This window comes from Equus asinus, chromosome 9 (assembly GCF_041296235.1).
Source record: "Equus asinus isolate D_3611 breed Donkey chromosome 9, EquAss-T2T_v2, whole genome shotgun sequence".
NCBI classification, from domain to species: Eukaryota; Metazoa; Chordata; class Mammalia; order Perissodactyla; family Equidae; genus Equus; species Equus asinus.
In genome coordinates this window covers 48,198,028-48,213,854 of record NC_091798.1, presented here as the reverse complement: position 1 = coordinate 48,213,854, position 15,827 = coordinate 48,198,028, and the positions used below count along the sequence as shown (strand labels likewise).

At 35.5% G+C, this 15,827-nt stretch overlaps 1 protein-coding gene across 1 annotated transcript in view; it reads left to right on the top strand.

The window, feature by feature from the left end:
• Positions 1-15,827, top strand: part of CHSY3 (chondroitin sulfate synthase 3) — a 255,986-nt gene that overhangs the window by 62,789 nt on the left and 177,370 nt on the right. The gene's annotated exons all lie outside the window — the stretch shown is intronic.

Below are 15,827 nucleotides of genomic sequence, written 5' to 3'. Positions count from 1 at the left end.
TTTAAACATTGGACAAATGAGGAATGTATTTCTGTCATCCATTTATCACATGTGGATGTGAACACATTCATTTAATCATATTTCCCCTTTTGGAGAGTAGAATAATATCTTAAAAGCAGTTATATAATTTGGCCAATATTTGTATCTTGGATTATTAGCCCACTGTATAGTTTTCTTTTGGACAATTCAGAACTATGTAAAAAAATGGTAAAAAAGAAAAATTAAAAAAAATCCCAACTGGTTGGGATTTGAATAGTTGCTATATTTAACACAGTATCTTTCATTCACCCTTCCCAATGTATTTTAGTAGCCTCATGAAATTCAAATGTAAATGAAACATTCCATTTACAGGCTTTAGAAAGTTTGTATTAATTTAATTAAAGCAAAGTGTCAGAAGCAGCACTCAGCAAGTTACATAAACACTAATAGAATTAAACTTGATTAGAAGTAGTGTATACTTTTAGCTTTTGATTTAAATATGAAGTTTATTTCACTTCTTTATGTTTTCTTATTTGATAGAAAGGAAAATGATAACTACTTCACAGAGTGGTTTTAAGAATTAGATGGCCTGATATAGTTAAAGAGATTAACATAGTACCTGGCACACAATAAATCCTCAGTAAATGGCAGCTTTTATTAATGGTTAATGTTCATTATAATTTTCTGGTTGGGATTTGAATTTTATTTTTTATCATTAAACGAAACAGTTTTTAACTTTCCATACTATAGTGAAGCATAATTCTTTTTTAAAAATAAAAATTGAACTTTTAAGGTGTACTTTGAAAAAGACTGTATTATATATCTGAGTTAAAAAATATAATAAAATAGGGGCTGGCCTGATGGCACAGCAGTTAAGTTTGCATGCTGTGGTTCGGCAGCCTGGGGTTCACCAGTGCAGATCTCAGGTGTGGACCTAGCACAGCTTATCAAGCCGTGCTGTGGGTGGCATCCCACATATAAAGTAGACGAAGATGGGCATGGATGTTAGCTCAGGGCCAGTCTGCCTCAGCAAAAAGAGGAGGATTGGCAGTGGAAGTTAGCTCAGGGCCAATCTTCCTCAAAAACAAAAAGTAATAATAATAAAATAGACATCATTTATATGTTTTAAGTTGTGCCTTTGCATCATCTTTCTTCTCTTCATTTTTCAGCCCTATCACTGTTTCCAGAATGGAAAGATGGAATCTTTAGGCTTGCATGTCTTGTTCAGGTCTCTTTAGTGCTGTGGTAAATTATTATTCTTTTAAATTTGTACTCACAGAGACAGTGTGATTAAATCTACTTTATTTTTCGCTTCGTATTCTTTGTCCTCCTAGAGCCATATTTGTCAATATTATAAATGTAAGCAATGCAATACATTGCTTGTTGTGAAATAAAATAATTTTATTGTTTGCTCCATTTTTAGAAGCACATCAACATTTTTTCTACTGCGTACAGTTAGGATAAGCTTAAATATTCTTTGATCTCTGAGGAAGATGAAGTCTGTTCATTCTTCTCTAATATGGGCTATGAATGATTCAGTTTAGCGCATATTTATTGAGCACCAACTATGTACCAGGTAGTAGGGAGGATGCTAATGATAAAATCGTAAGAATTGCCTTTGGGATGCCCAGGCACACAAACTCACTTTAGTGTAGTTTATTAAGTGTTAAGACCAATTCACGCATAAAATCCGAGGGGAATAGAGTGTCAGAAAAGCACCTAATCCAGCTTCCAGGAAATGAATTCAGCCCAACAACTCTTCAGAAGGTAGAATGATAATTATATTCAGAATTACCTTTCTGAATTTTCACCAAACCCTCAGTCATCAGTAAAGATTCACTTATGATCTTGATAATTTCCTGAACATTAAGCAAAACATCCTAATGCATTTTAGTAAAAGCATTTAAGTGTAGTAAACAAGGAGGGTTGTCTGCTTGATGATTAACTAGAAAGTGCATCAGAAACCTCATTTCTTAAGTATTATTACTTATCAAGTATTTGCACTTTATTTGATTGAGACTATCTTTTTAATTCTTTTTTTTTTTTTTTTTTTTAAAGATTTTATTTTTTCCTTTTTCTCCCCAAAGCCCCCCGGTACATAGTTGTGTATTCTTCGTTGTGGGTTCTTCTAGTTGTGGCATGTGGGACGCTGCCTCAGCATGGTCTGATGAGCAGTGCCATGTCCGCGCCCAGGATTCGAACTAACAAAACACTGGGCCGCCTGCAGCGGAGCGCGCGAACTTAACCACTCGGCCACGGGGCCAGCCCCTCTTTTAATTCTTAATGTACTACTGATTTTTTAATACCAGCATGATTGATTTATTGCCATTTTCTATATTTCAAAAAAGTTTTCTTATTAATTAGTTTTCTTTGATTAAAAACAAATTGGACAAAGCTGGAGAATATATATCATAAAAAACTAGCAATATTTCTCAATTATTTTACAATTACTTAAATTGATAAAATTTGCTTTTATTAAAGGTACATTTTTTGCAGAGTTTAATGGTTACATTTGACCTTGATATTTAACAAAATAAAAATATTCAAGTAAAGAATACGGAAAACATAAAGATTTCACCACTATCCTAGAATCCAGCTTGTGATGGGAGGAATTATGTTCATCAGTCTGTTCATAAAATTTTCTGGGCCATATGCAGGGGATTCAACATTATGTTGTCAGTAGAGCTACTTGAAAAATAGAGGGATGTCATAATATAAAACTAATGTCAAACACCCATCACAGTTGATGTATAGAGAATGGAAAACATTGTTCTTGTCATATGAAGTGGGTACAAGATGTTTTTAGTATAAGACTTCTGTGTGTGTGAGAGGAAGATTGGCCCTTAGCTAACACGTATTGCCAATGTTCCTCTTTTTGCTTGTGGAAGATTGTTGCTGAGCTCACAGCTGTGCCAGTCTTCCTCCATTTTATGTGGGATCCCACCACAGCATGGCTTGATGAGGGGTGCCAGGTCCACAACTGGGAGCCAAACCTGTGAACCCCAGGCTGCCAAAGTGGAGTGCACAAACTTAACCACTATGCCACTAGGCCAGCCCCTATAAGACATTTTTTTTTTTTTTTACTAATTGGATCTTAGGACAGATTCTGTGAAATTAATAATGGGAGATGTTTCTTAATTCATGATATCAGCTCCTTTACAGTATTTTTGATGTAATCTCTTAATTAAAATATACTGGGTTTCTAGCATAGATATATGTCACTCATGTTTAGAGGAATAACTTCTCAAGGGAAATGGTTATTTCATTGAGAGATGTTAGAAATTTGGTGCTGTTCTGTGGTTTGATTTTAGTTTCTCTCAAAAGACTGCCATGTTAATTGAATTTTTTTGTCTTGGTCATTTGTATAACATGGCATATTTGTGTTATGTATTATTTGACTGTAAATTATACTTAAATAATAGCTGTCCGGTAAGAAAAAGAAACATAAATATCTTGGGAAGAATGATCTTCCGTTTCAACTATTTCTTTCAGTTGTTGTTAAATGTGTTGAAAGAGTTGCCAACTCTTCTAGCTGCAATTGTGGCTCCTAAGTCATTTCTTTTGATTTAATATCAACTGAAGATGTCATGACTGCCTGTTTCAGATCATCCTCAAAATCTTCCTTTTATACGTACATTGTGCCATGGAATTTATAGTTAGCAGTTAAAACTTTACTTTTAGGTAACTGAAATAATCTACACACACATATATATATTTTTTTAGTGAACCAAAGAGCGCAATAAACTAAATTTATAGAACACTTATAACATAAAATGACATTTGCTTCAAAATGACATTTGGACTCAAGGCTAAAAACAAGTCACTGTCCTTGTCGAGGGAAATGTACTCTCCTGATAATGGCATATTGTTTCCTGAATTGGATGAATAATAGCACTAGAGCCATTTTATATGTAAGTGAGTCCAGATCTCTTAGATTCTTTTCATCCTGTGTAATCACTCAGGAGGTGAGTACACAGGATGAAAACATTATTGATAAAAGGCGTACCTTGATCATTCGTCTAAAAGGTCATCATTAATTTCCCTTACCTTCCTTACAGAATGCCTTTTCAGAAGCAGACCTATTTATGAACACTGTTGAAGAGTCAGGCAGTGGTAAGGACAGCCATGAGACCCCATTCACTTTTATAGCATCTTCTAGAAATATCCTTTTCTGTGATTGGTGATAGTCAGTGTTGGCTCTGCCATTTCAGAGCACATGAATTCATATATTTTAGAAAGCAGAAGGACTGCGTGGGCTCTGCTTTTTCTGTATCTCCATGTCTTGTGCTTGTCTGCTGTGTCCTCAGAATGTGTATATAACCTCACCATAAGTAGTGGGCTGGTCACTGACTCTACTTTCATGGTGTTGGGCAAAAATTATGTCATCCTTCCTTCTTGCTCCCCCAAATAATAACTTTCGTATGAAAAAGTCCTTTTCTGACAACAGGAAAAAGATTAAATATTAGCATTTTGAGAACACGTGTAAAAGTTCCTAAGGAAAAATCTAGCAAATGGGGCATATAAAACGAGAATGAAAAGTAGTATCTATTGGAAGGAATCTTCTTACAACTTAGCACAAATAATAAAACTTTTACTCCTCTTTGTGTATTGATTTTGAAAGAGAAGAATATACATTTGATATATTTTTTCATTGTTATTTAAAATTTAAAGCAAGGCTTTTTATTTACAACTAGTTTAGGGTATAATTATGATAAACTTTAAGGATGACTTAGCATTTTTATCAATTTTGTTCACCACTGTATCCCCAGGACCTAGAACAGAGCCTACCTCATAATAAGTGCTCAATAAATGTTATTGAATGAATGAATACGTATGTATATTCTATTAGAACTGCCTCTTGTGTGAGGCAGTTAACTTTTACTAGATCATTGGGCTAACCAAGTCAAAGATGTAGCCATTTGGAGCTACTGACTTTACAAGGGCGCTCTGATCTTTTGCAATAATTATTTTAATGACTATTCAACCGCTATTCAAGAAAATGTTGAAGTATATAAATCCATGCTGTAAAATTTAAAGCAAGGGCAGATTTTAAAACTGTACTTCTGTACTAACGTCATCAGAGGGGCTCATTGGCCCTTTTGGAAGGCGAGCTTGGAACATTTCTCCATGCTGTTTCACATCTGGCATACTTCTTCACACAGCTGCATTCCAGTGAGGGATGCCCCCAGAATGAAAAGAGGCACACATTAAGAGATTTTGAAATCCAGTAAAATCTACTTGAACTAATTGGTGATCCTGATGCTATCTAACAGTTTGGCCCTAAAGCTTCACATTTTAGCAGAAACCAAAAAAAATATATCATTGAAGGCAGAAAACATCAAGATTACCTATTATTTCATGCAGATTTTATTGGATTTCAGAACACATAGCCTGACTCCGAAGGATACTACTATATGTTTTATATATAAATAGTTACTGTTAATGATATATATCTTACTATTGAGTATTTAGAGAACCGTTAACATTTTAAAACTAGCAAACTGTTCATTAAATAAAGTGCATCAGGTTAACTTGAAAAAAAACACTATGGCAATCGGGTTTATTGGTTTGCAGAAACGAACTCTTCTCTCTCTCACATCAAGTTTTATAAAATTGATGTTTTATAGTGGAAAATAACATGCAGATTAAACAACAACAAAAAGAAATTTCAAATAGTGTTATTTGCTTAGTTCCTTTCTCTTAAATTAGCTTGACAGGCAGTGGTTAAGAACACAGGGCTGGAACCAGAATGACTTTTCCCAGCTCTGCCACTTACTGACTTTGTGACATTGGATAAATTACTTAACCTCTTGGTGCCTCAGTTTATCATGCATAAAATGGGAATAATTATAGTGCCCTTCTCATGGGATTGTCTTTGTGATTTAATGATTTAATATAGGTAAAGTGCCTAGAGCAGGATTCAGCAAACTTTCTGCAAAAGGAAAGATAGTAAATATTTTAGGCTTCGCAAGCTTTCTGGTCCCTGAGCAACTCTTCAGCTCCATTCTTGTGGTGTGCAAGCAGCATAGATAATCTATAAATTAATGAATGTGGTTAGGTTCCAGTAAAAATGTATTTACCAAAACAGGCATTCAAGAGTCATAGTTTGCTGACTCCTAGTCTAAATATTGTTTAATATTTAATCAAGTTTCAAAATGGTTAAATGTTTTACTCTACCTTTTGAAGTTTTTTTAGTCAATTAACATATCATGGGCACATAGAATTCTCCAATGTGTAAAAAAACCACAGCATATTTGAAAACTTAATTTTCTAACAAAAGTGAAAAATGCTTATAATATGAAAGAATGTCTGAAAATTTCTTGTAGGAAATCCTTAAATTAATTGAGGGATGTAATTAGAAAATATTTTTAGAAGAATATAAATCGAACTTGCTTAGGGACACTCAGTGACTTGGTTCAATTCGAGGAGCTGGGAAGCAGCAGGAATAAGGGCTAAAGTGGTATGAGTGAGTGTGTGTGTGTGTGTGTGTGTCCTGCTTTCTGATTCTGTGGCCTTTCCACTAGCCAATCTTAAGTATGGTGGGATTCAGAGATTATGCTTACCTCTTCACCAAACAAATTGAAGCAATGTGCATATTTGAAGATGGCTAGGTAACATATGAACTCAAACTTTTGTTATTGTAGACTTTAACTTCACTGTCTGGTTGTAACTGACTTAATGCTAGAAATATTATCCTAGTCTCGTTTATGTCAAGATTGGATTAATCCAGTCAAACTCCATTTATTTATGCAGTACTGGTTTTTACTTATATTCATGTATTTCTAGACTCATTTGTTTATTCATTAATTTAGTAACAATTTGTTGAGCATCTTCTCTAGGTTAGGATTTGAGCACAAGAAAATGAAAAAAGCATAGTCCCAGTGATCAAGGAGTCTACAGTAGAATAGGAACAGTAAATAAGTAGTAAGGTGGTTACATCCTGGTTGGCAAAGGTACCGTAGAAAGGCACCCAGAGGGTCATGAGTGTGAAGAAGAAGGGCACGTAATCTAGCCTTCCCAAGCAGATGATACCTAAACTGAGACCTGGTGGAATGCTTTATTGTTGGTAGGTTTAAGGATGCAGGGAGGGGCATTTCAAGCAGATGGAGTACCAACACGAGAGATCACAGGGGGACACCAAGTAGATCATTAGGAGTGAGTAACATGAGAAGGGGCTGGAGGGTTTACTGGTTTTTGTCTGTATAATTACTGGGATGGTGGCTAAAGCATTTAAGCTGAGGAATACCATGATTGTATTTGTCCTTCAGGAAGAACATCTAGTGGTAGGTGGGGAGTTACTTGGAGGAAGATGAGTCTGGATGTTGAAATAAATTAAGAGAGTTTTGTAGTGGTAATCCATGTGAGAGATGGTGCCAACTTAGACTTATGAAGGAAAATTTAGGAGGTAGAATTAAAAGATTTGAGGATAGATTCAAGGTGGGAAGTGAGAGTATAGATGGAATCAGGAGGACTTCTAGATTTCTGGCTTTCTTTTACACTAATTTATGTTTGGCATCTCAAGTGTGAAATTTCATCATACATTAATTACCCTTTGTGTTCTTTTTGCAAAGTAATTATAGTGCTGATGGGTTCAAGATTTTATTCCTTGGATAGTATAACAGTAATAAAGGTAAACAATAGATTATGGCATTGAGATCATCAACAACCTTCTGACTTGTTCAGTCAAGTCTTTACCAGTTTCTACCATAATCAAATCTATTCTGTTACCATTGTTATCATCATGAAATTCGGGTTCTATAAGTAATGTAACTGGGAAGCAGCCATGGGTAATACATTAAAAACAGCATGGGTTGTCTATCTCTGGATGAAGGAGTAGGAGGAAGAGAAAGAAGAGCTGGAAGAGGAGAAAGGGGAAAAGGGAGAAGGGAAGGATTCTTGCTCTGAATTGAGATCAGGGAAGCAGATAACTGTTAGCCCTTAGATTAAAAAACAAATGCAAGGAATAATGTTGTCCCAGAGATTTTAGGAGAAAAGCAGTTACTTACTGCAACTCTCTAGGTAGCTGCACTGCAGTGAGTACCCTCTGTCTGTTTAGAGGGAATAGATAGACGCATCCTATAGTACAAACTATTCTTTGTTACTGCATTTAATCTATCCAAGAAGCACTGGAAATAGACAAGGATGAAGAAAAAACCTTTTAATTAATTAAAGTTTTTTGTAGGAGTTCTTTTCAGGTTTTCTTTTCTGGGTACTTCTTCAGCGGTTCAAAGCAGCCACGTGACCATGTAAACCAGCTTGCTGAAATTGAAGACCCATGAGCCTTCTCCGCCAGGAGAGTACACACTTTTGCTAAGGAACACACTTTCTTTATCTTTCAGTCACAACAACAATAAAAGTAAATTAAAATCTAACTAGAGTTCAATAGTACATTATCATGGCTTCTCAACTAAATGATTTCCTTGGTTAAGCCAATATACACTTCAAAAGGAATAAGAATATCTCTTGTACTTATATGTATATATTTCAATAACATTTGATATTTTTTTTTAGTGAGGAAGAAAGACTGGCCCTGAGCTAACATCTGTTGCCAATCTTCCTCTTTTTGCTTGAGGAAGAGTGTTCCTGAGCTAACATCTGTGCCCATCTTCCTCTATTTTGTATGTGGGATGCCACCACAGCATGGCTTGATGAGCACCCAGGATCCAAACCGGTGAACCCCGGGCCACCAAAGTGGAGTGCGTGAACTTAACCACAATGCCACTGGGCCAGCCCCAATATTTGATTTTATACAACCTTTTTAGTTAGAAACCAGAAATCACTGAATAGTTGCTATTTTTAATTACAAAAAGGTGCTGAAGTAAACTACAAATACAACATAAGATACAGAATGGAAAGAATTGACATTCTTTGGTACTTAAAAGATTTTGTCTTAAGTTCTTGAACACGTTTCATAGTCTTTAGATTTTTAAATGAGATGTGTTATTCTCTCACCTTGATAAAGCAGGAAAGCCATCCTGATGCCTGTTATTGGCAGTATTGTAAGCAGGGGAGATGGGTTGTGACAGTAGTCCTGTCCCGTCAATAGATCCTGTGTTTTATGGCTGAAGCAACTGTTTCTAGTTGCTGTCACCTTCTGTGGATTGGGCTTTTAAATCTCTGATCTGCCTAAAGATTTTGCTGAAAAGAAACAAACCATTACTAATTGCTACATGCTTTTCCATCAAGGCAATTTCCCAGTAAATCTCCAGTCATGCCATCTTATATCAAATTGTGCTCTAAAGCAGTAGTTCTAGGGTTAAATTCTCACAAATATTCATTATTATTATTTTTTTGTAATCATATAATAAACTAATACAAAATTTTGTTCCGTGTTTTGAGTGTTTTGAGTTCAGTGTTTTCAATAACAAACTTTTGTTCAGTATTTTGACACTCAAAACACTGTTCTAAATGGTTTACAAATATTGTCACTTGATTTTTATCCCATCTGTAAGAAATGAGTACTGTTATATGTTGTTCCAGACGAGAAAATTGGGCTCAGAAAATTTAAGTGACTTGCTCAAGTTTATATGGCAAATTAATACATGTTGGAATCAGGATTCTAGTTCTAATATTCCTTCTATTCCAGCACCTTTTATCCACTATACTCTATCTTTTAAGAATGATCTAGTTCCAAGGCACCTGTGTACATTAGAAAAACTACTGCGCATTCACAGAGGTTGTGTTTATTCCTTTTAGGCAATGAATGTACTCTAAGAGATTTCCACCTGCTTTCAATAGCCCTTTCTCAGGGCCACAGTTCACAGGTTGGAAATCCCTGGATTTGTGTTTGGGCAATTTTTTCTTTTTCTTTTTCTTTTTCTTTCCCCTCTTCCCTCCTCCATCCCTCCCTCCTTCCTTCCCTTCCTCCATCTCCTCCACCTCCAACTCCTCCGCCTCCTCCTCTTCCTCCCCCTCTTTCTTCTTCTAGACATAGAGCATGGGGCTTAGAACCAAATAGACCTCTTTTCAAAGCCTGGTTCTGTCTTTTGCCAACCACTTAATTTTGAGAAAGTTACTGAACTTCCCTGATACTCGGTTTTCCCATCTTAAAAAAGGGATAATAATACCCTTGTCAGAGTAGTTTCCATTTAAATGATCTTGTGTCTGGGAAGTAGAACCAGAACAGTTGTTGTTATTATGATTAAATTTTGTTATTAATCCATATCATTATTTTAGGTCACATTGGAGCCTCACTTTTGATGCTGATGTCACTGACACACTTGGCCGGTGCAGGCCAATTGCTTTGTCATCTGTTTAGAGCTGATGGAATAGTTTGCTTATAGGATCTTTTGAGAAACTGTGTTAATTCATACACCATCTGTGAATGTCTTAACAAATTCCACAAGAAGCCCAGTGGGACATGGTGGCATTTTTGCTTCCCAGAACCCTGCAGTTGTTTGGATATGTGGATGTGTTTATTTTTACATCTTCCTACAACATTTTAAAATGTTGTAGAACTTATTACCAGCAACTGTTTCTTTGTTCCAACCAATATGCAGGATTTCTTGATTTTGTTTCTTAGTTCATTGTTAGAAAGAACTTGTTTTAAAAATGCCCAGCTGAGTTCTGTCTTGATGACTATCACAGATAAGTTTCACGTGGTCAAGTTTTTGAGGAAGAAGCCTTCTAAACCAGGCTGGATAGTTCAAAGAATTTGTTATTGTCTTAATGACAAACACATAGCAATTCTAAGGGCTGCCATCGCCAATACACACACACTTTCAAATATACACACACATAGTCTTAAATCATTGGCTTTGTTTTCTTGTCTTTATAGCATTTATTATATCCATAGCAACCTTATTTGTTTACGCTTTTATGATGTCTTTCTCTCCATACTCACAAAGCAATGAAAGTAAAAATATTATCTGATTTGTTTTTAATATCCCTAGTACAAGGCATAATTCCTGAATTTATATGAGTTTTTGACCTAAAGAATGAAACCATATAAAGTACCAATGTCTGGCTCATAACTATGCCTTCTGTAAATGTCTGTTAGTTTCCTTCTCTTGAATCATCTTTGCATGAACTTCTTTTTTCTTTTTTTGGCTTTATTATTTTTTTTTCAATTTTATTTATTTATTTATATTTAATTGCAGTAACATTGGGTTATAACATTATATAGCTTTTGGATGTACATCATAATATATTTCAGATTCTGTGTAGGGTACATGATGTTCACCACCCAAAAACTAATTATAGTCCATCCCTTCACATGTGAGCCTAATCACCCCTTTTGCCCTCCCCCCCATTTCCCCCATGGTAACCACCAATCCATTCTCCATTGCTATGTGTTTGTTTGTCGTTATTTTTATCTTCTATTTATGAGTGAGATCATAGGGTATTTGACTTTCTCCCTCTGACTTATTTCACTCACATAATACCCTCAAGGTCCATTCATGTTGTCACAAATGGCTGGATTTCATCATTTCTTATGGCTGAGTAGTAGTCCATTGTGTATAAATACCACATCTTCTTTATCCATTCATCCCTTGGTGGGCACCTAGGTTGCTTCCAAGTCTTGGCTATTGTGTATAATGCTGCAATGAACATAGGGGTGCAGGTATCTTTATGCCTTTGCGTTTTCAAGTTCTTTGGATAAATACCCAGCAGTGGGATAGCTGGATCATATGGTAGATCTATTCTTAATCTTCTGAGGATACTCTGTACTGCTTTCCATAGTGGCTGCACCAGTGCAAACTACGTTTACTATGGCTTTGTAGTGTATTTTGAAATCAGGGAGTGTGATACCTCCAGCTTTGTTCTTTTTTTCTCAGGAATCCTTTGGCTATTCAGGGTCTTTTGTTGTTCCATATATGTTTTAGGATTCCTTGTTCTATTTCTGTGAAAAATGTTGTTGGAACTTTGATAGGGATTGCATTGAATCTATAGATTGCTTTAGGAAGTATGGGCATTTTAACGATGCTAATTCTTCCAATGCAAGAGCACGGAATATGTTTCCATTTCTTTGTGTCTTCTTCGATTTCTTTCAACAATGTTTTATAGTTTTCGGTGTACAGATCTTTCACCTCTTTGGTTAAGTTTATTCCTAGGTATCTTTGCATGAACTTCTAATGATTGAAGTCTACCAATGGACGCATTTCTCAAATGACTCAAATCATGTTTAAAACTTCCAGCTCTTTTGTTTCATTCTTGAGAATGACTTTTTTGAACAAGTTAAAGAAAACCAGACCAGTTCACTGTCTGCACTTCCTTTGTCAAAACCAATATATGACAGTATATGCCATATATATGACCAATATATAACACCCACTTCATCTTCTCTCAGACAATAAAGTTCCAGCAGTAATGCCACCCGTTTTTTAATCTGATTTTCCCAAGCCATTTTTTAATTGAAAAAGCTAACTATGCATATTTTAAAAAAATTGAACAAAAGTAACTGTACGATGACATTAAAGTCTGTTTGTCATGTCAGACCCCTTGGCTTCATGCCCAGAAGTAATCAATTATTTAATTTGCAGTAATTATTCAGAATCATTTACTCTTACGCTAGCATCTATGTGTACATACTTAAATAAATACTACATTCACTATTAGAACACCCTGGTTATTTTTCCCCACTATCTTTAACATCTTTCTTTATTAGTACATGAGGATCTGTTTTTTTTTTTAAACAACTGCACAGTATTTCACTGTGTGGTTATAATTCCATTTATTGAATCATTAGTCTGTTAATGAACGTTAAGATAGTTTTCAGTCGTTTGATATTTAAAAACAATGCTGAAATAAATATTACTGTAAATGCTTTTTATGTACACATTTAAATATATCCGTGGGATGAATTCTTGAAGAAATCTTGGCTCAAAGGATTTGTGCTTTCTGAGCGATGATAGATCTCACCAAATGTTTCTCTAAGTTAGTTGCTACAATTTGTACTCCTGCCAGAGTCATGGAAGCACCCTTCCTCCAGCTACTCACCAGTATTGTTCATGATCAATCTTTTTGAATTTTGTTAGTCTGATTAATGAAAAATGGCAGGTCCTTTTTAAACTATTTTAACTTGCATTTTTAATTATGTAAAAGGCTTAAGATCTTTTCATATATTTGAAATCTATTTATATATATTTTTGTTGTTGCCCATTTTCCTTTGTGTTTTTAGCTTTGTGTTCTTTTAGCTGATTTGTAGGAACACTTCATTCAGTACAGAAATTGGTTCTTTGCCACATGTGGCCAAATTATTTTTTCAGTTTGTTGTTTGGCCTTTTTTTTTTTGCTTTACCATATTTTCATGCAGAATTTTTAAAAATTCATAGTTATTAATCTTTTCTAAGGCTTCTGCCTTGATGTCCCATTCGAAGTGTTCTCTCAGGACACCTGTTAATAGCACTTAGCAAAATATAATTCCATCTTTGTGTGCGATCATTCAGCTAATTTGTTTCTTACTCACTAGACTGTAAATTCCATAAGATCAGGCACTGTCTTTCTGTAACTCCCTTTGCTATGCCCAAGAAATGACATGACACCTGCCTGCTTTGAAGAGCCTCTTAGGGAATATTTGTTGAGTGAATAAAGGAGGGAAGAATTAAGTGATGTGACATAATTCATTCACCTTAAATATGTGAGTATTTATGTTCAGAATGTGTATTTATAACAGGCTCAAGTCCCAGTGGCATATAAACATATCTTCAAAAATAAAAAATGATCCTCAATCCAGTTTATGTCAGTACAAATCATTGAAGATCATATTTGAAATCATTTCATATTTGCTCTAAGAACTGCTGATTTTTATAAGGCTGTGACTTATTTGGTTGTCATTTCTCTCATACACAGCATCACTTTGTTCATTCAGAAGGTGAAAGTCTCTTGCTTGCCAAGAAAAGTGTGATGAATTTCAGCACTATGTCTCAGAAACAGCTAACTTTGAACAGTGGGTGAAAAAATATCTCTCATAAAGATGATCACTGTATTTAAAATTCTCACAACTTTTTAAAAGAATAGATACTTAGTTTTCAAAGATAATGATTAAGAATGATATATATTTTACCTTCTGTTGCTTTTTATGAGAGATAAGAGCATGCTAAGTATATTTTTCCATCTCTTAGTTTAAAAGCATTTTACGATTTTGGTGTAAAATTTTGAAAGGCTGCACTATAAAAATAACATTTTTGGTAATAGGTACAAATAACATGGTAGACAGAATGAGGGTGCATAATTTTTATTTGACTGTCAGTAATGAAAGAGTTAATGACTAGAATTATCTCCAATTTTAAATTTCAAGTCAACCCAAACTTATACTTTATTAAAAAACCTACGTTGTTTCTGTCAGTTTAGAAGATCTTTCTAACACTGATTTATATTCAGATATATTGTGTGTACTACTTTTAATTATGTATTCTCTCTCTCTCTCTCTCTCTGTCTCCATCTTGGCACCTAGAAGTTCACAATGATTTTACAGACTATAGTAAAGCCAGGTACACTTTCTGGGTTCTTTTTATGTGTGTCCTCAAAAATTTAGGCAAAGGGTTCGCCTCTCAGCCCTCAGGTCCTTGGAGGCTGAATTCGTCCTCACAGGAAAGAAGAGATTATCTGAGAAACAGTCATGATTTGAAAAGTTGTAGAATTAGGGTCTCTGTGCAATTCTTTTTTTTTTTTTTAATTCTCCGGGTTTTTTCAAGACATTTGAGTAAGTAACCCACTGAAGAAGTTACCAGATGGTGGAGGTGTTGTTAATACCACATTAGACATTGCCATTTTGTGTCAGTGGCCAGGATTGGTACCAGGATCCAGTGAAGGGCCTGGGATGGGAACCAAGATAGGTAGGACCTCACTGAGATTATCGCCCCACTCTCTTTATTGCATAAGGATGGTACCGTGTGAGCATTCTGTGAGAATTTATGTATTGTTGCTTCTAATTAGGGGTAGGGTAATATGTGTAGAGTAATTTAAAAGCCTCTGTATTAGCTATTCTTCATAGTTATTTCATTAAAAATTAATAGCATATTATTTTTAAAAATCCTTATGCTCATAAAAATTGGCATCCCTTATTCTGAACACGTCCTCGTCAATAGCTTTCTGTTTTCTAGGTAAGGAGAATGTGAACGCCTATATCCCTGCCATTGACTTTCAAAGATTCAACCCACAAACAATCTTAGTAAACCAAAAAGGGCAAGAAAAGACAGTCAAGACAGTTAATTAAAATTCTGCCTGGTTTCCTTTAGGTTATTGATGTGTAAACCAGTGCTTATATTTACATTTGAATTACTCTCTCTGACCCTGTTCTATTTTTTTATTTTAATTTTTTTTGCTGAGGAAGGTTCCCCCTGAGCCAACATCCACTGCCAATCTTCCTCTTTTTTTGCTTGAGGAGCATTCGCCTAGAGTTAACATCTGTGTCAGTCTTCCTCTACTTTGTATGTGCGTCACCACCACGGCATGGCCGCTGACAAGTGATGTAGGTCTGCACCCAGGATCTGAACCTGCAAACCCGGACTGCCAAAGCAGAGCACGCCAAACTTAACCACTACGCCAGGGGCTGGCCCGCCTTGTTCTATTATTTTTAACTCATGAATTTAGTTATAGAAGGTGACATTCTGTTGCCTATATATAAAGGTGGTGCAAGGTGGCTTCCTTCTTTGTTTCTATCTGTTGTCCCTATGAGAACCATCTGGGTCTGTACCTTTTGTTGCCCAAGATTCCAAACAAATTCTGCAAAGCTTGCACGGTTAAAGGATAGATTTTACTGGGAAAACCTACATAGACCCTGCTCAACGAGAGACAAGATATTGTAGGTGCGTCTCTTCCTCCTGTCGTTCATAGAGAAATATGTCGTGGCTGAGGTGCTTCTGGGCACATGCTGTCGGAGGGGGATACACAGGCTGATAGATACC